At 42.6% G+C, this 16,332-nt stretch overlaps 1 protein-coding gene and 1 long non-coding RNA gene across 4 annotated transcripts in view; one reads left to right on the top strand and one right to left on the bottom strand.

Annotated features, from left to right (window-relative positions):
• Positions 1-16,332, top strand: part of aatkb (apoptosis-associated tyrosine kinase b) — a 61,973-nt gene that overhangs the window by 14,944 nt on the left and 30,697 nt on the right. The window lies entirely within an intron of this gene.
• On the bottom strand, positions 3,865-12,567 carry LOC119479045. The gene is made up of 3 exons (XR_005204593.1): positions 12,554-12,567; positions 9,345-9,347; positions 3,865-4,261 (listed from the first exon to the last, which is right to left on the bottom strand). It is a non-coding gene; the product is annotated as an uncharacterized LOC119479045 (long non-coding RNA).

Raw genomic sequence — 16,332 nt, 5'->3', positions numbered from 1 at the left:
TGCCTCCCCTGGTTCTCTCTTTCTTAACTTCCATCTCTCTCTATACATATATCTATCTATCCATCTCTATGAAGTGTGCTATGGAGGCCCTCCCAGTCCCTGCAGTATCACAGCAGGCTGTTAAGTCCGTGATTTAGAGGGATTCATCGCTGGCCACGCTCGCCTGGCTGAGAAATGGAGTGATTGGTTCAGACTACGAGTGTTTCCTCATGCAGAGAGAGAGAGAGAGAGAGAGAGGGAAGAAGAAGAAGAAGAGGGAATAGTGTTAGTGTAGGAGGAAAAGAGGAAATGATAGTGACAGCAGAACAGATCTGAAGCTCCTCATTCAGGCAAAAGAGGAGATTTTAGTGAGTAAATCAGATTGGAGCTGGAGACAACAAAAGGAAGTGATGCCCTCACTCACTCTGGTACTGTGTGATTCATGAGATGCGTTCTGATTGGTCGGGATCGTAGTTTTGAGCTCCTCAACGATGTAAAATTCAGCAGTATTTGTCATATTAATAAACCTTAACAAGAATGTTTCTACTGAATGATGTTATACTTTATTCAACAACGTGCTTGGACAATGAGACACCATTAGTGATGGAGATAAATAGGACTGTCGCAATAACCACAATTTTGCAATAGAGCGCAATTGAAACCAATGTTTAAATCGAGCCTGATGCTGCCTTACACATAAAGGAATGATCCCAGTCACTTCCACACAGTGAGGCCTACAGCTTATTAATCAAACACTGGCATCGGATCGGTATTCGGTATCAGCCGATACCCAAAACCCAGGTATCGCTATCGGTATCGGGACTGAAAAAGTCAGATCGGTGCATCAGATGTTATGATTGGAGCATATTGTTTTATGCTAAATGCAGTACCTGTGAGGGTTTCTGGACAATATTTATCATTGTATTGTGTTGTTAATTGATTTCCAATAATAAATATATACATACATTTGTATAAAGCAGCATATTTGCCCACTCCCATGTTAATAAGAGGATTAAATACTTGACAGATCTCCCTTTAAGGTACATTTTGAACAGATAAAAAATGTGCGATACACTATTTTAATGGATTGACAGCGCTGGTGTCTATCAATCAAAGCTTAATATATCTTATTCCTCTGTGCTTTAGAGCTCCATTGTTTGCCAAACGCTCTATTCTATTAAAGGCGCTAAATTTGAAACTCATAGCATATCTGTTGTCTCCCCTCAGAGACACCACCAGAGCTAACGGTGTTTACCTGAAGGGGGGAACCAGAGGGAGGGCGCTACACGTCCATGACGATTAATTAATCAGGCAATTAATCGCAATTAAATGTTTTAATTGATTGACAGCCGTAGTTTAGACCATATGTCGTTTTTGTTTCAGCATATTAACGTCACAGCGAAGCATGTTATGAAAGATTTACCCCAATTCTGCCCCCCTAAGAATGATTCCTTTGTGCTTTATCCCAACTTATTGAAAACCTTTTCAGTTATCCTACTCTCATCATCAGTGTATGGCTTTGTTGTTGTTCTCATGATCTGCATGGCGGTGGACTTGTGAGGTCAGTGCCTCTGACCACCCACACAGCTGATCAGCCACCGTATGCGTCAGTAGCTGTAACGCAGCAGATACTCCCTCAGAGTCTCCATGGCAACACATCTCAGCGAATCAGTGTTGTCATTCATTATGGGTCAATTCAGCATTTCAGAACTCGTTGAGCGATCAAGGTCTAAGTGAATGAATAAAACACGTCTCTCTCTGCTCAACTAGGCTACATTATAATTTAACACGTGAGCCGTCAGACGCCACACGTGAAGCCGCTGCGGCTGGAGGAGTTTGGTTATTCATGTTATGCTATGATGGGGAGTGAGCAGACACTCTGAGTGTGTATCATTTCCTTTATGCATGTGACAGTGTAAGTCTATGAGTATGCCAAAATAAAAAATAAATGAACAAATTACTCGATAAATAAATAATTCATATTCATTCATAAGTCATTTAATGTAACAAAAATAATATTAAAAATAAATGTAGCCATTAATTAATTGATAAAATATATTTTTGTTTTAATTTGCTTCTGTATTTATTTATTTATTCTTTGTATACATTTTTATTTATTACTCTTCTATTTAATTTCCCCTTTTATTTATTTATGTTTTTATTTGTGTTTATGAATTTTAAAATGTATCTATTTATTTTTGCATTATTTTTTATTTATCTCTTTATTTGTTATTTTAATTTTTATTTAAATTTGAAAATAAATATAAAATAAATAAAACATAAATGCATAAATAAAAAAATAAATGCTAAATACAAATATAAATATATATATCAAAATAATTTAAAATGTATTAAAAATAAATACATGATTTTAAATTTAATAAAAATAAATATATAAATAAATGAAAGGAAAAATTAAACAGAATAGTAATTAAATAAATAAAAGAGTAAATAAACAAGGGAATTAATACAAAGATACATAAATAAAGAAGCAAATTAAAACAGAAATATCAATTTATGTCACATTTTTATCAATTAATTAATGACTACATTTTTTTAATATTATTTTTACTACATTTAATGACATATTTATTTATGGACTCATTTATTTATTTATTCATTTATTTTTTATTTTGGTAGGTTCCCTCCTCCATATATGAGTGCATGTGTGTGGACGTGTGTGTATATATTGTATTTGTACCTGTCAGTATTCAATAGAATGAGCAAGAAAAGAGAGCATCTGTAGTTTGTGTAGTCTGTGTGTGTGTGTGGGTGGATGTGTAAGTGTGTTTGCACGTTGTGTGACAGCATTTGCTCCAGTTTCTAGTTTTGGCTGCTTCTCTCTGCCTCCTCTCGGTCACAGATGAGCTCATCCAATATTTAGAACATCAGTCAGCCGGGCCTGGATCAGTGTTCCCGGATCACAGCCGGTCCGGTAAAATATGTACATATGTGTATATATGTATATGTAAATATGTGAAAATCTGTCATGGCCATTTTCAAATGGGTCTCTTGACCTCTGACCTCCAGATATGTGAATGAAAACGGGTGATACGGGTGCTCATGAGAGCAAAAATCAGACATGACAGTACTCCGGTCCGTAGCTCTGACCCAATTCAAGCACTGGTTATACAAACCGGTTACATAAGAAACCAATTAGGCAGTGAAGATAAAAAGAAATCACAACATATCTTATTTACCCTCTAGTGTTCTGTTAGCATGCATTTATAAAGCTCCATGTAAGATTTAACATGTCTCCGCTGCATGAATCCAGATCCTCACAGCTATATAAAGCAGCGTGCACGTGTTCATCACATGTTGCCTCATCATGGTACTAAATTCTTGTCCTGGTTCTGAACAGGTGGTGTTAAATTTCAGGAGCCATTTCCTGCTAGAAGCACTCCAGATACATAATGTCTCTGCCGGCCATGAAGCCGTTTCACAACTGAAGTGAGGAGGCAGCCTGGTACACTAAAAGTGTCTCCATGGCAACCGCGCTTTTCGAAAAACCGGCGCACAGCAGGGGGGGCGCTTTGGAGAGGATCCGCTCCCTGTGATCGTGCATAATCATGGCAGACACATATCACAAAACCTGGCCGGCATCTCTCATTAATACTTGAAGAGACGCTGCGGTCTGTGAAGAGATGCTCCGCAGCCTCTCTCTGTTCTTCAATACGACGGCCCTTTTAAAGTGAAGACACTTGATTAGTTAAAAGCTGCTGTTATGCAAATGTCCGGAGTAAAACAAGAAAAAAAAATACCACCACATTCCGGTGAGTCTGTCTGCAGTAATAATGACTGTTATTAGAAATGTTCATATTCAAATGAGCAGACTTAAAATGCAGTTTCTGCTCCTCAAAGTGTCATTTTCCAAACAGGAAAAGCCTCGTCTACAAGTTGTGTTCAGGCTGCTCTCAGACACCGTTTGTAGCTTTACCTACAAAAAGGTTATGCAATGTAATTCATATATATTGCTGCCTTCAAATATATTTTAAAACCTGCTTTGTTTACATCCATATTTGGTAGCTGCAGTCTTCTTCTACCCTGACTTCTGCTGTCGATCTGCAGAATAATGTGACAATGTTGGCAGGATGGAGTAACCTGCATGCTCGTGCATTTGTGGTGCCTTCAGATGTGGTCGTGTTCACCGTGTTCACCAGATGAGTCCATATGAACGCCTCCTCTCTTGTGGTATTCAGGACCTTGTAAGTGGAAGGTTTCTGAAAGCTCAGAGTTCACGAGTAGCGACGTGTTTGTTGACGTTGTCAGAAATGGCGGAGGCCTAACTTGTTATCCTCTGTGGCTTCTAGTCGCCGACAGTAATGTTAATATTGCCTCTCACGACTTGAACCACTTGAATGCCCAAGCATATCGTGTATGCGACTTCTCATGTTGTAAACACGAGCTCACGAGTTTCATTTGAAGGCACCCACAAAATCAGTTCCTATGTAATCCACATAATCGTGAACCAGGAAGTATAATGAGCGTCAAACGCCGCATTGGGATGGAGGTCGGCGTGGATGGGTGGGTTAAAACACACCAGACTGTCATCAAGGAGACCAGTGTTCATGTCCCGTGTGAAACCAGGCGTCAACATTGAGTTATTTGTCATGTAACCACATTGTTTCCTGTGAAGATGGAAGTTTATTTTGAAAAGACTGTATGCATGTAATGAGCAGAAATTCTCACGTGCTGGACATTTGTAGGAAAACACACGAAAAATTAGGAATAACTATTCGTAAGATATGATACGAACCGTTGTATGAGCTTCCTTCTATCTTGCTGTAACGGTGATAACACTGCAGTTGAACCTTATTTTAGTAAACACACTGCTAAAATCCACCCGCCGTGGTTCCCCTTAACATCCTTTTATAGCCTTATTAGCATCCTTCTTCCAGTTGTGTTATATATTCTTATTAGTTTTCTTCCTTATTGTGTTATCGTAGAATACAGTGTTTATGTTATCGTATTACATCGAGGAGCTCACTGTTTTCATTCTTTTATGGCGCGGATCAGTTCCCTGCAGTAAGAAGACACTAATCACAGTAAACAAGGTTCTGTTGTTGTAAAGAAAACTCCACGATAGAAAGTGAAGAGAAAAACACATAGCTGTTGATGTGCTAGTCGCTCTACATAACAAATAAAAATGACAAGTTAAATTCATAAGCAATAGATATTATTGTTACTCAGTCAGGGGTTTAGCTGCTGCAGCCTTGAGGGAATAGGGAAGACACCGGAGTTTTGGTCGGAGATAACGTTTCTCTTCACAAGACACGGGAAACCTCTGTTGATCTGGAGGAGCTGCAGCAGTTATTTCTGCACAAACGTCCACTGTACATTCACTAGATATTCTCAGAGCTAAACTAACTCTTCTGCAGTGTGGAGTGAGCAGCATGCACGTAAAAGTGGAGCGAAAGAGCGAGAACGAGCGCGGTGTGTGAGTGAAGGCAGGCAGAGGAGCAGAGACTCCGGTCCTGGAGACCAAAGCTACGGTCTCTCCCGCATCCTCCGACCGCGGCCAACACTATTTAACAGACGGGCTTCACTAGATACAACCAAGAGGTTTTGGTGCTTCACTGTAGTTTGTGTTGGAGTCTGAGTCTGAACAGTATAGACACACGCGAGCACGCATGGGACACCGACCCGCAACGATTTATACGTTTAAGAAGTTACAAACAGTCCCTTTAACTAGGTAGTTCTGTCGCCTAAACCTAACCAAGGTGTTTCCTGTGAAGACAGAAGTTTATTTTGAAAAGACTGTAAGCATGTCATAAGCGGAAATTGACACGTGTTGCTGGACATTCGTAGCAAGAAAAATGAGCAATTTTTCGTAACGATATCATATGAACCGTTGTATGACGCTATGTTGACGTGTTACAGCGTTGACCACACGCTACCCTTCTGCCTCATGATACTACGCCAAAGGCTGCCACTATAACAACGCCGGGGGGCTTCTGGCCAAACGACTAAACATGACGAGTCGGGATGAGATCACGTTGTGCGAGCTGCTCTCCTGTGAGGTGTGTGTGTGTGTGTGTGTGTTATGTAATTGCCTCGGCATCTGTGCCGTGATGTCACATCTGAGCGTGTGCAGTCAGCGCCGGCGGGGACGGAGCGCAGGAAGAAGAGATTCATTCTGCTCCAGTGGCCTCGCTCTTCTTCCTCCTCTCTGGAAGAATCATCCACACACAGACAGAGAGAGAGAGAGAAGCAAAGAAAACGAAAATCTGAGTGTTGAAAAAGAAAACAGGTTGCTGTTTGTGAGAAGAGGAAGACAGCTCCCCGGGAGACGAGTGAGGACAAAGGAGGACGTCAGAGATTAAGGACGCAGAGGGAGAAGTGGAGGAAGTAATAAGCATGTCTGTGATGGGTGATAGTTTGTATTTTCTCTGCTCCATTGAGTCGCACCGACTGAGATGATTCATCCAGATGAGAACCACAAACAGCAGGACGTTGTCTCTGCTCTGTGAGGTCCACTCAGGTGAACATGTACCGCCATGTTCCTGCGTGTTTCCTGCGTGCTCTCGTACAGTTTGTCAGATGTTTCTGAGCGTGCATACACGACGGCCTTACATCTACATAAAGCCTTGTTTTGTTTTCATGCCTCGCTGATCTCGGTGCTACACGTGAGCTGCACGCTCCAGAGACCCATAATCCCTTGCGTCTGCGCCGCTTCCCCTCACTACAAGGACTTGATAAATGCCAGGCTTTCACTACGTACAGTATCACACTGAATGAGAGTCTCAAGGTAACATCTTGACAAATGCTTCATTCTTTGAGGCTGTTCACTGAATATTCATTAAAAGATCTAAAGAGAGTGTTTGTCTGGTTTCTCCCACACTGACTAATGTGATCATGAATGCAAAACAAAGTGTGGATTAGTACTAACCTTGTATTTATAATAGTAACAGAAGCACTACGTTCTTCATATGCATAATTTAGCGGCGTCAATCAATTAAAATAGTTAGTCGCGATTAATCACACATTTTTGATCTGTTCAAAATGAACCTTAAAGGGAGATTTGTCAAGTATTAATAATTGACAGATTAATCAACAATGAAAATAATTGTTAATTGCGATTATTAAAAGTGTTAAAAGTGTGGCTGCGCTGTTCAGACTCAGACTCCAACACAAACTACACAGAAGCACCAAAACCTCTTGGTTGTATCTAGTGAAGCCCGTCTGTTAAACAGTGTTGGCCGCGGTGGGAGGACGCGGGGGAGACCGTAGCTTTGGTCTCCAGGACCGGAGTCTCTGCTGTACTCTGCTCCTCTGCCTGCCTTCACTCACACACCGCGCTCATTCTCGCTATTTTGCTCCACTCTTACGTGCATGCGTGTACACTACACACTGCAGAAGAGTTAGTTTAGCTCTGAGAATATCTAGTGACTGTACAGTGGACGTTTGTGCAGAAATAACTGCTGCAGCTCCTCTAGACCAACAGAGGTTTCCTGTGTCTTGTGAAGTGACGGGGCTCCGTTATAGAGTGATATTGCGGTTTTAGCTGACATGTGTCTCCTCACTGTTTTGAGCGATGCTCGTTCATATCTATGTAGAGCGAGCACAAGCGCAAGCAACAGGACGCTGACTTTCGTTGACTTAACGGCCACAGACGTTGCTGTTAACAAGACATTTCTGATTCTTACAAACAGTCCCTTTAAATGGCTGAAATATGAAGATTGTATGAGAAATGAATCAACAGATTAATCACAATGACAATAATCGTTAGTTGCAGCCCCAGAATGAAGGAAGTAAAGCAGGAAGAGAAAAGAGAAAGATTGATCTTGTGTTCTAACTGTAGTGGAGAAAAACAAGAAAGTCTCAAAACTCAAGTAAGATACCTCAGATATTGTCGTGACTTAGAGTACTGTTGTGTTCCACGGCTGGACGTGGTGCTGATGTGGCCGGCCGGCCCTCCAGGGAGCCGTGTGCTGAATAAACCAGACGAGGCCGAGGTGTTTCTGGGCAGCGTGTCGTCTGGGGAGGGAAACGAGAGCCTCAGGTGGAAGCTGTCTGCTGCGAGGGAACAGACAGATGAGGCCGCACTCGGCATACTGAAGAGCAGCTCTGCCACAGTAGGACGTATCTGTCGGGAAGACGGCACATCAATGCACCCCGAAATAAACTCCTGACAGCTGAAGAGCCGAGGAACTATTCTCCTATTTGTACGATGTCGCAGAACAGAGATAATACGGCAGCTCGGGGAGATGTGTTTCATGGTTAGTTGCTCTGAATTACAGCTTCCTGTGTAATGAGGTTACAGTACGTTGGCTGCCTGCTTATAAGGAAGGAGGAGAGACTCCAAAATGATATGACAAAATTATACGATTTAGTTGTTTTTATTGATTTTCTACTGTGCACAATGGTAGAATGTGATGATGCACAGGGTAAATGTCATGGCCAAAGGCTCCACTGTGTGTACGTAGCATCCTGTAGTGGATATCAGGAGTATTTTAGAGCCAGATTCCCTTTCAAGATGTAGAAAATCCCATTTGGCACACTTTGGGTATCCAAGTTTGCCAAATGGAGAGTCCTCCTGGTCCTATCCTCACTAAAACCTTTGTAGAATCTATGTGCTTTGTGTTATTTATATGTGCTTTGGCACACTTGTAGTCAAGGAGTTGCTGAATGAATTCAGTGGCATCTCTGTGCATGGCATCGTTGCTATAAGGGTGTTATCCACAGAAAACACTTCAGGGGAGGATAAAAATGTACATTTCTCCTTTGGTTCATCACAGTTTACTCAGGCATAGTAGCAGTCACAATGTTACTGACACTGGGGATGAATTCTCTGTGGTCTTACCTATCCATAGAGACCAAGATCATGCATATAGACCTGCTAGTTGTGAAGCTATTAGTGATTTATTTTGGGTATGTCTGTCTGGGAGAACCACACCTTCCAGCCCCCTACAGGGCTGAAGGGGTTAACGTGTTGTTTCTCTCTCCCTCATGTTGTGCCAAAAATGTACGCCTGGTTTTATTTATGCGAGTGTGTAGAAGGTTAATTTCCGTTGGTCTTTGTCTTGGCACAGCGTCTGTGAGCATTAGGAGGGCTGAACGGGATTTGGGGGTGTAACAGTCACCATGGAAACCAATTCATTTAAAAAAAGAGTGCAGCCTGTTCTTGAGTCAGACACGTCGGCAGCTGTTGGCGAACATTTGGTCGTGTTTACATTCATATCTCGGATGATAAACCAAACAGTTGTTGTCTGTCTGTATGAAGAGATGACCAGAAGGACGATCACTGCGTCGTTTCATGTGCACCGGCAGCTGGTTTCTCTACGGCCCCTAACACAGATCGGTGATGACCAGATCATCAGCTTCATGCGGTTCACATGTGTTTGGCCCGTATGGGCTTGTTTAACCATCTCTAACGCTCCCTCTGCCCATCTGGCTTCCTCCCATCTTCTACCTCGCCTCTGTTGTTGTTGTTGCTTTATAACTGATGAGTCTTCCTGTTGTCATCCCGTCCCCGTCTCCCTCTCAGCGATAGAAGCTCGGTGTCAGCAGTAGAGCTGCAGAGGACAGACGGGGGGGAGCGCTGATTTATTTTACCAGCCCAGCATTTTTAAAACCATCGCTCGGTTGGCTGCGAGCGGAGAAGAAGCTCCGTCTCTGTCACCGGTTTGGCTCACATGCACATATCTTACAGTGAGAAACATCCTACGGTGCACGGCAGCTGGATTCTCGCAATGTCACACGAAAATCCATCTCGTTTGTGTCCGGCAAGCCAGACAGCGAGCCGATCGGCGTCCTGTGAGGAGCTGCTGGCGGCTACGGGTTAACATGCTTACAAAAATAATGAATGGACAGGAATAAGTTGCAAGAGATATCTGATACCGGCTGATACACTCACCGACATGTGAATAAGAAGAGGTCCGGCACTTATTTTCCTCCACTTCAAGCACTGACTCAGGTTCAGCTTGGTGTAAACAAATAAATAACCTTTAAAGTGTAAGAATCTGCACTTTACAAACATTCATTTATATACCCGCTAGATTTTACACCTTGAATATGTGAAAAAAAGGCCAAATAACCTCCTTCTGAAGGCGTCAGGTTGTAGAGAGAGCATCCCTCAATACTTGAGACAGGCTGTTATTTTGTTGTTGGTCTAAAGTCTGTGAGTTGCTACACATCACTCACCTGACCGCCGGCGTTATCCTGAGAGATGGAACCGTTATTTCTGCTCCTGATGGCATGCAGGGGGACATCCCCCAAACCTCACAGCCGTGCAGCCGGTACGTTTGGCAGTGAATTAGTGCATATTTCTCACAGGGATTTAACGTGACTCATAAAGATTTGTAGTTTGGGCACGCCTGGTGTTCTTCCAAAATGTTAATGTTTCCAGCAAAAAACACTCAACAGTTTGAATTAATCTGTTTTTTAATAATCTTCAGGAATTCATTTTCAGGGGGAAGAGAGGCCACACACACACACACACACACACACACACACACACACACACAGATACATGATGAACAGTATGAGCGAGCTCTGTTGTGGTATACGTGTAGGATGGCGACCTTTACGAGACGCTATAGGTCACATTTGCATCTGACATAGAGCGCTCTTTGTTTCCCGATCCGCTGGTTACCATGTTTGTACCTTTTAAACATTATAGTGTGTGTGTGAGTAGGGGGAGGCCCTGTCTGGTCCATCAGAGGTTATAACGAGGTGGCAACCAACGCTGAAGTGCTTTAAACCTGCATTCTCTCTAACAGCCAGCAGGGGGCGACTCCTCTGGTTGCTAAAAGAAGTCTGATTGTATAGAAGTCTATGAGAAGATGAGCCTACTTCTCACTTGATTTATTACCTCAGTAAACATTGTAGACATGAGTTTATGGTCTCAATCTCTAGTTTCAAGTCTTCTTCAATACAGCATGATGTTCATTTAGTAGATTATGGTCCCATTTAGAGTCAGATAGACCATAAAGCAGGGGATGCTTTAGTGCGGGGCTACCTACCACCCTCTCTCGTGTTACTTCTGTCCACAAATCAGTGGGTGATGTCACAGCGATTACATCCACTTACAGTCTATGTTTATAGCCTTTAATTTCATTGCTTCTAACGCTGGGGACGCACCAAGCCCACATCAAAGAACTAGCGGTGATGAAGGCCATCAGCTCGCCTCAAATCACCTTTTGTTTTGGGAGTTATCTAATAGGATACCTCCTCATTTCACTACAAACACCTAAATAAGGAGGCAGCTGGCTGGAGGGAGATCACCTGAAAGTTTACTTAAACTATTGTTGGCTGTATTGTACGTCATTTTCAGTAAATAGCAGAAGAGAGCGAGTACTACTCATCCATCTTTTAAGTGTCTACGTCTCCAGTCTGATCTGGACCTGATAGGTACGTGGTTTGTTTACATGACGCAACAGAATATTTAACGGTGTGTGGACACACCGATGTTGTTAGGCTATAAATAAATAAAAATACCACGAATCTATCTTCTTATCTTGTTGGTTTCTTATTCCGTCAATATGAAGACACAACAACCGACGCAACACTGTGCCTGTGGAGGTGGACCTGTTGTGGATCACAGCTGCAGCATTGAACTGGGAATCGCTCGCTCTATAACGGCCTGTCGGCTTATCTGAATGGAGCAGGCTGAACAATAGCGACACACTCATCACTGATGGCTGAATTAGAATTGGAACCTGTGAAGCAACAATACAAGCCAATACAGATTTACACATTAATGTGCTGGTAGAACAATAGTTTTCTTAATAGCTGCAGAGTTAATGTCTCATTCAGGCCGGTATAGCGGCTGGTGACTCAACACATCATGATGTCATGATGACGTCACGGTGTTAGCTGGAGGCTAAACAAGGGAAAGACTGGAGGCTAACGAACACTAGCAGTGGGCTAAAGTTACACATCTAAGATGTCATCTTGCTGTGTTGTTGGCTGCCAGAATCCAGATATCACAAACATCTGAGATGACAAACCGTGATTTGAGGCTCTAGCGAGCTACAATATCGGCTCTGATTTAAATGTCCAACAGGCCAACAGCACTTTAGTGTCTCTGACAAGCCGAGTCCCACCAGAACACTGACTCATACCTGTACTGTTCTGCTGGAGCTCAGGCAGCTTAGTTACTTATTGTTTGCTCTGCTAGAGGAAAGGAAACGCAGACTTGTCTCCGACTGCTCCGATTGCTGTGTCACTTTATGACTCTTCTCTACGTGTGCTGATGTTACACTGTAATTTGTGTATATCCCACAAAATCAATGCGTAATCGTGAACCAGGAAGTATAAAGAGCGACAAACGCAGCGTAGGGAGGAGGTCCGGGCGGATGGGTGGGTCTAAAAACACCAGACTTTCACCAGGAGATCGATGTTCATGTCCCGTGTGAAACCAGAAGTCAACATTGATTTATTTGTCACATAACTTCCGTACTTTAGTTACAGCACTTCCGGTGTGGTGTAACTTAATCACAATCTTTTTCCAAACTTACATACTTAAGTTACGCCACTTCCGGTGTCATTTTAACCCGAACCACAATCTTTTCCTAAACTTAACCAAGTAGTTTTGTTGCCTAAACCTTACCAAGTTGTTTCCTGTGAAGACGGAAGTTTATTTTTAAAAGAATGGAGCGGAAATTGACGATGGACATTTGTAAGAAAATGCACGAAAAATAAGGAATAACTTTTTCTAAGATATCATACGAACCGTTGCACGAGTGTCATGAACATTGATTTATTTGTCACGTAAATTCTGTACATAAGTAACGCCTCTTCCATAGTTATTTTAACCCAAACGACCATCTTTTCCTAAAGCTAACTAAGTTTTTTCCTGTGAAGACAGAAGTTTATTTTGAAAAGACTGTATGTATGCGGACATTCACATGCGTTGCTGGACATTCTTAAGAAAGCACATGAAAAATAACTTTTTGTGAGATATCATTCGCTGTTTGACAAAGAAAACAGGAAGTAAAACTGTCTGGAGGGGGGGGCTTTAAGTCTCCCATTGAGTACATCTATCTTAAATAGTCTTATTCAACCTACAGTATAGTATATATAGTATACAGTATACGGGGCGATTGGTATTCTAACAGCACAGATTTCACTGGCTGTCGGAGGGTTTATGTGGATGAAGCCGGCAGTCAGTGTTCACAGAAATACTGCGGCCGGCTCATTAAGCTGCAGAAATACCCGGAGTGATCGTCTCTGTGAAGGCAGAGCGAACTCGTGAGGATGTCAGATAGACTCAGTCTGTAGTTTCTGGTTCGGTCTGCTCTCGGTGAGACTCGGAGCCGCTGCTCATCAGCTCGCTGAGTTTCTGTGTTGAGTGCTTGAGGATATTCTCCTGGGGGGGGACGCTGCAGAGTACACAGCCCCTTCAGCCTCCTCTTCTTCTTCTTTCTTCTCTCAGATCCTCTCCTCTCGTCTCCTCGTGCTCGCTCCCTTTTCATCATTTAGTCATCAGGATGTGCTTCAGCTCGCTGCCTCAGGAGGCTAAAAATGGCTACCACCTCTCAGTAGCTGCGAGCTGCGCGGTGCTCGAGCTGCTGACATCAAGTAGTAAAAAGAGAGAAAAGATGCAGCAGCTCTGACGTCCCACCTTCTCGTGTTTTAGCTGTTAATGAAGCTCTCTGGAGGGACATGTCCTCGTGAACTAAGTGGCCCTTAGCAGGAGACATTTGTCTCTTTGGATCATTACAGCTAACAAGAGGGAGAATCCTCTATTTCATTAAGATTAGCAGTCAATGACATTGATTTTACGCAGCAGCTCGGGAGGAAAACACTGTTTTTGGGCGTCCAGCTCATCTCAGCTACAGAAAGAGAGGATGTTTAACGTCTTAGCTGTACAATAGCTGACTGGCCAAATAAGATGCTGTATGGCAGCATCACATGACTGCACCAGTATATTTCAATGATTTTCTCTCTCCTCTCCTCTGCTAGCCAACTTCCTAACTGCTGCACTAAGCTGGTTTCTGCACCTGCCTACTCTACACCTCACCGGGTACTCCACTGGAGCTCAGCTTTAAGATTAGATATGAGATCTTTCATTCTCCTCCAGATTCCTCACTCCTCTCCTACGCTCAGCACTTCCTCCTCCTTACCGGCCTGCTTTGGCACACCGGGAGGATTCAGGTAGAACAAAGGTGTCTTACTGCTGTTCAATAAACTCAGTTGATAGAGTGAAGATCCTGGTATCATAGTAAACTATAAAACCTAATGAATCAATCGGTACCAACCATGTCATACAAGCTTGTTGTGAAGGAAGTTAAATATCGCTCCAAACTTACGCTACATTTTGGTGAAGAAAAAACTGGCAAGTCCATTTTCAAAGGGGTCCTTTGACCTCTGACCTCCAGATATGTGAATGTGTCCAAAAAAAGTCTGAAAAATGTCCAATTCTGTTTTTTAAATGTCCGAAAACATTTGAAGAATGTCCAAAAAATATCCGAAAAAAAGTCTGAAAAATTAAATAAAAAAAATGTTTAAAAATGTCCGCAAAAATCTAAAAAAAATTCCCAAAAGTCCCAAAAAAGTCTGAAAAATCTAAAAAAAATATTTGAAAAACTCGTGAAGGAGGTTAAATAACTTGCGCTAAATGTTGGTGAAGAAAAAACTGTCATGTCCATTTTCAAAGGGGTCCCTTGACCTCTGGCCTCCAGATCAGTGAATGTAAATGGGTTCTATGGGTACCCACGAGTCTCCCCTTTACAGACATGCCCACTTTATGATAATCACATGTAGTTTGGGGCAAGTCATAGTCAAGTCAGCACACTGACACACTGACAGCTGTTGTTGCCTGTTGGGCTGCAGTTTGCCATGTTATGATTGGAGCATATTGTTTTATGCTAAATGCAGTACCTGTGAGGGTTTCTGGATCAATATCTGTCATTGTTTTGTGTTGTTAATTGATTTCCAATAATAAATATATACATACATTTGCATAAAGCAGCATATTTGCCCACTTGAACAGATTCAAAAATGTTCGACTCATTTGCGATTAAATATAGTTTCAGTAGAAAATGTCTCGGTATTTTCTTCTTGCTTCCAACAGTAGATTTATTGTAAACCTTTAAAAATGGGTCACTTTAAATTTGAGAAAAGCCAAGACGCTGCTGGGCGCTGTAGTTTTTAGCAAACGTTACTCAAACAGGAGGAACTAATGCATTTGTTGGGGACGATGGATGGGTCCAACAAACACAGGACTTTCAACCAGGAGACTGCTGTTGTGACGTTTGTGACGTGTTTCCTGTGCCTCTATTATGTTGTTTACGTACGTATTTTACTTCGATTATGTACTTATTTTAATCCCAATCAGGATGATTTTCCTCAACACAACCACAAGCGTTTCGTATAAAGTCATAGAATAGAATTACAATAATAGTGTACAAGTGTATCAGCTGGACTTTAATGTTTTCATTGCGACTGCACGTGGACCTGTCCCCCGTCACACTCTGCCTCCTGTGCTGCTGCTGGGGGAGACGGGATTTGTAAGCGAGGGAGTTTTAAATAAACCACAACAGAGCCAGAATACGTCTCTGCTCGCTGTAATTACCCCCCTGACAAATAAAGAGTCATTAAATCTGAATCTTCTTGTGTAGCGTTTCAAAGCACTAAAGAGTTATTGACTGATTTTAGCAAAGCTGGCGTTTCCCTCTTCCTCCTCCTCCCGCTCAGCTTCATGTGGCATCATATTGCACTTTATATGGACACTCTTCCTGTTTTTATTTCGCCCATACGAGTGAAAAATGAATGTTGCAGAAACCCCAGAGCTGTGCAGCTAATCCTGCATTTAACTGTTAAATTTGCATGTTTTTCTATTCTTGTCCTCCTACGTTCTGCCAGCCGGCCTCCTAAACAACAGCGTTCGCCCCTCCGTCCAATTATACTAAGAGCCTGATGCTCGCTGAGAGCCGGTCGCAGCAGCTTTCAGAGGATCAGCGTAAACTGGCAGCAGGAATGACTCTCTGTGCTCTGTTTATTATGGATATATATCTGTGTGTGTGTGTGTGTGTGTGGAGCTGGGTGGCACTGCTGCTGGCATGAATCCGTGTGAGAGATTTACAGCTGAAGGCAACCCTGCATGGCTGTCCGTCCAATCTGTTTCCGTGGTAACCGTTGCATTTCGGAAAAAGCCACCGCAGAGAAATAAATCATCCGCCGCTCAAAAAATGCCCCCAAAATTGGGAACGAGATATTATTTATGAGATTGGACAGCGTGCACGAGGCGGCACACATGAAGGATAATTTAAACCGTCAAAAGTCTGAAAATTGTCTTCGTAGATACAGAACGAGGCTCAGAGCCGAGAGGTCGTACTCGCCGAACTTGAGGCAAATTCGTTTTAACAGCACTACGCAATCAATATTTCGGAGGTTGTAGCTCAGTTT

The sequence above is a fragment of the Sebastes umbrosus genome, chromosome 20 (assembly GCF_015220745.1).
Source record: "Sebastes umbrosus isolate fSebUmb1 chromosome 20, fSebUmb1.pri, whole genome shotgun sequence".
NCBI lineage: Eukaryota > Metazoa > Chordata > Actinopteri > Perciformes > Sebastidae > Sebastes > Sebastes umbrosus.
The sequence above is the reverse complement of the archived record's forward strand: the minus strand, read 5'-3'. Positions and strand labels throughout refer to the sequence as shown.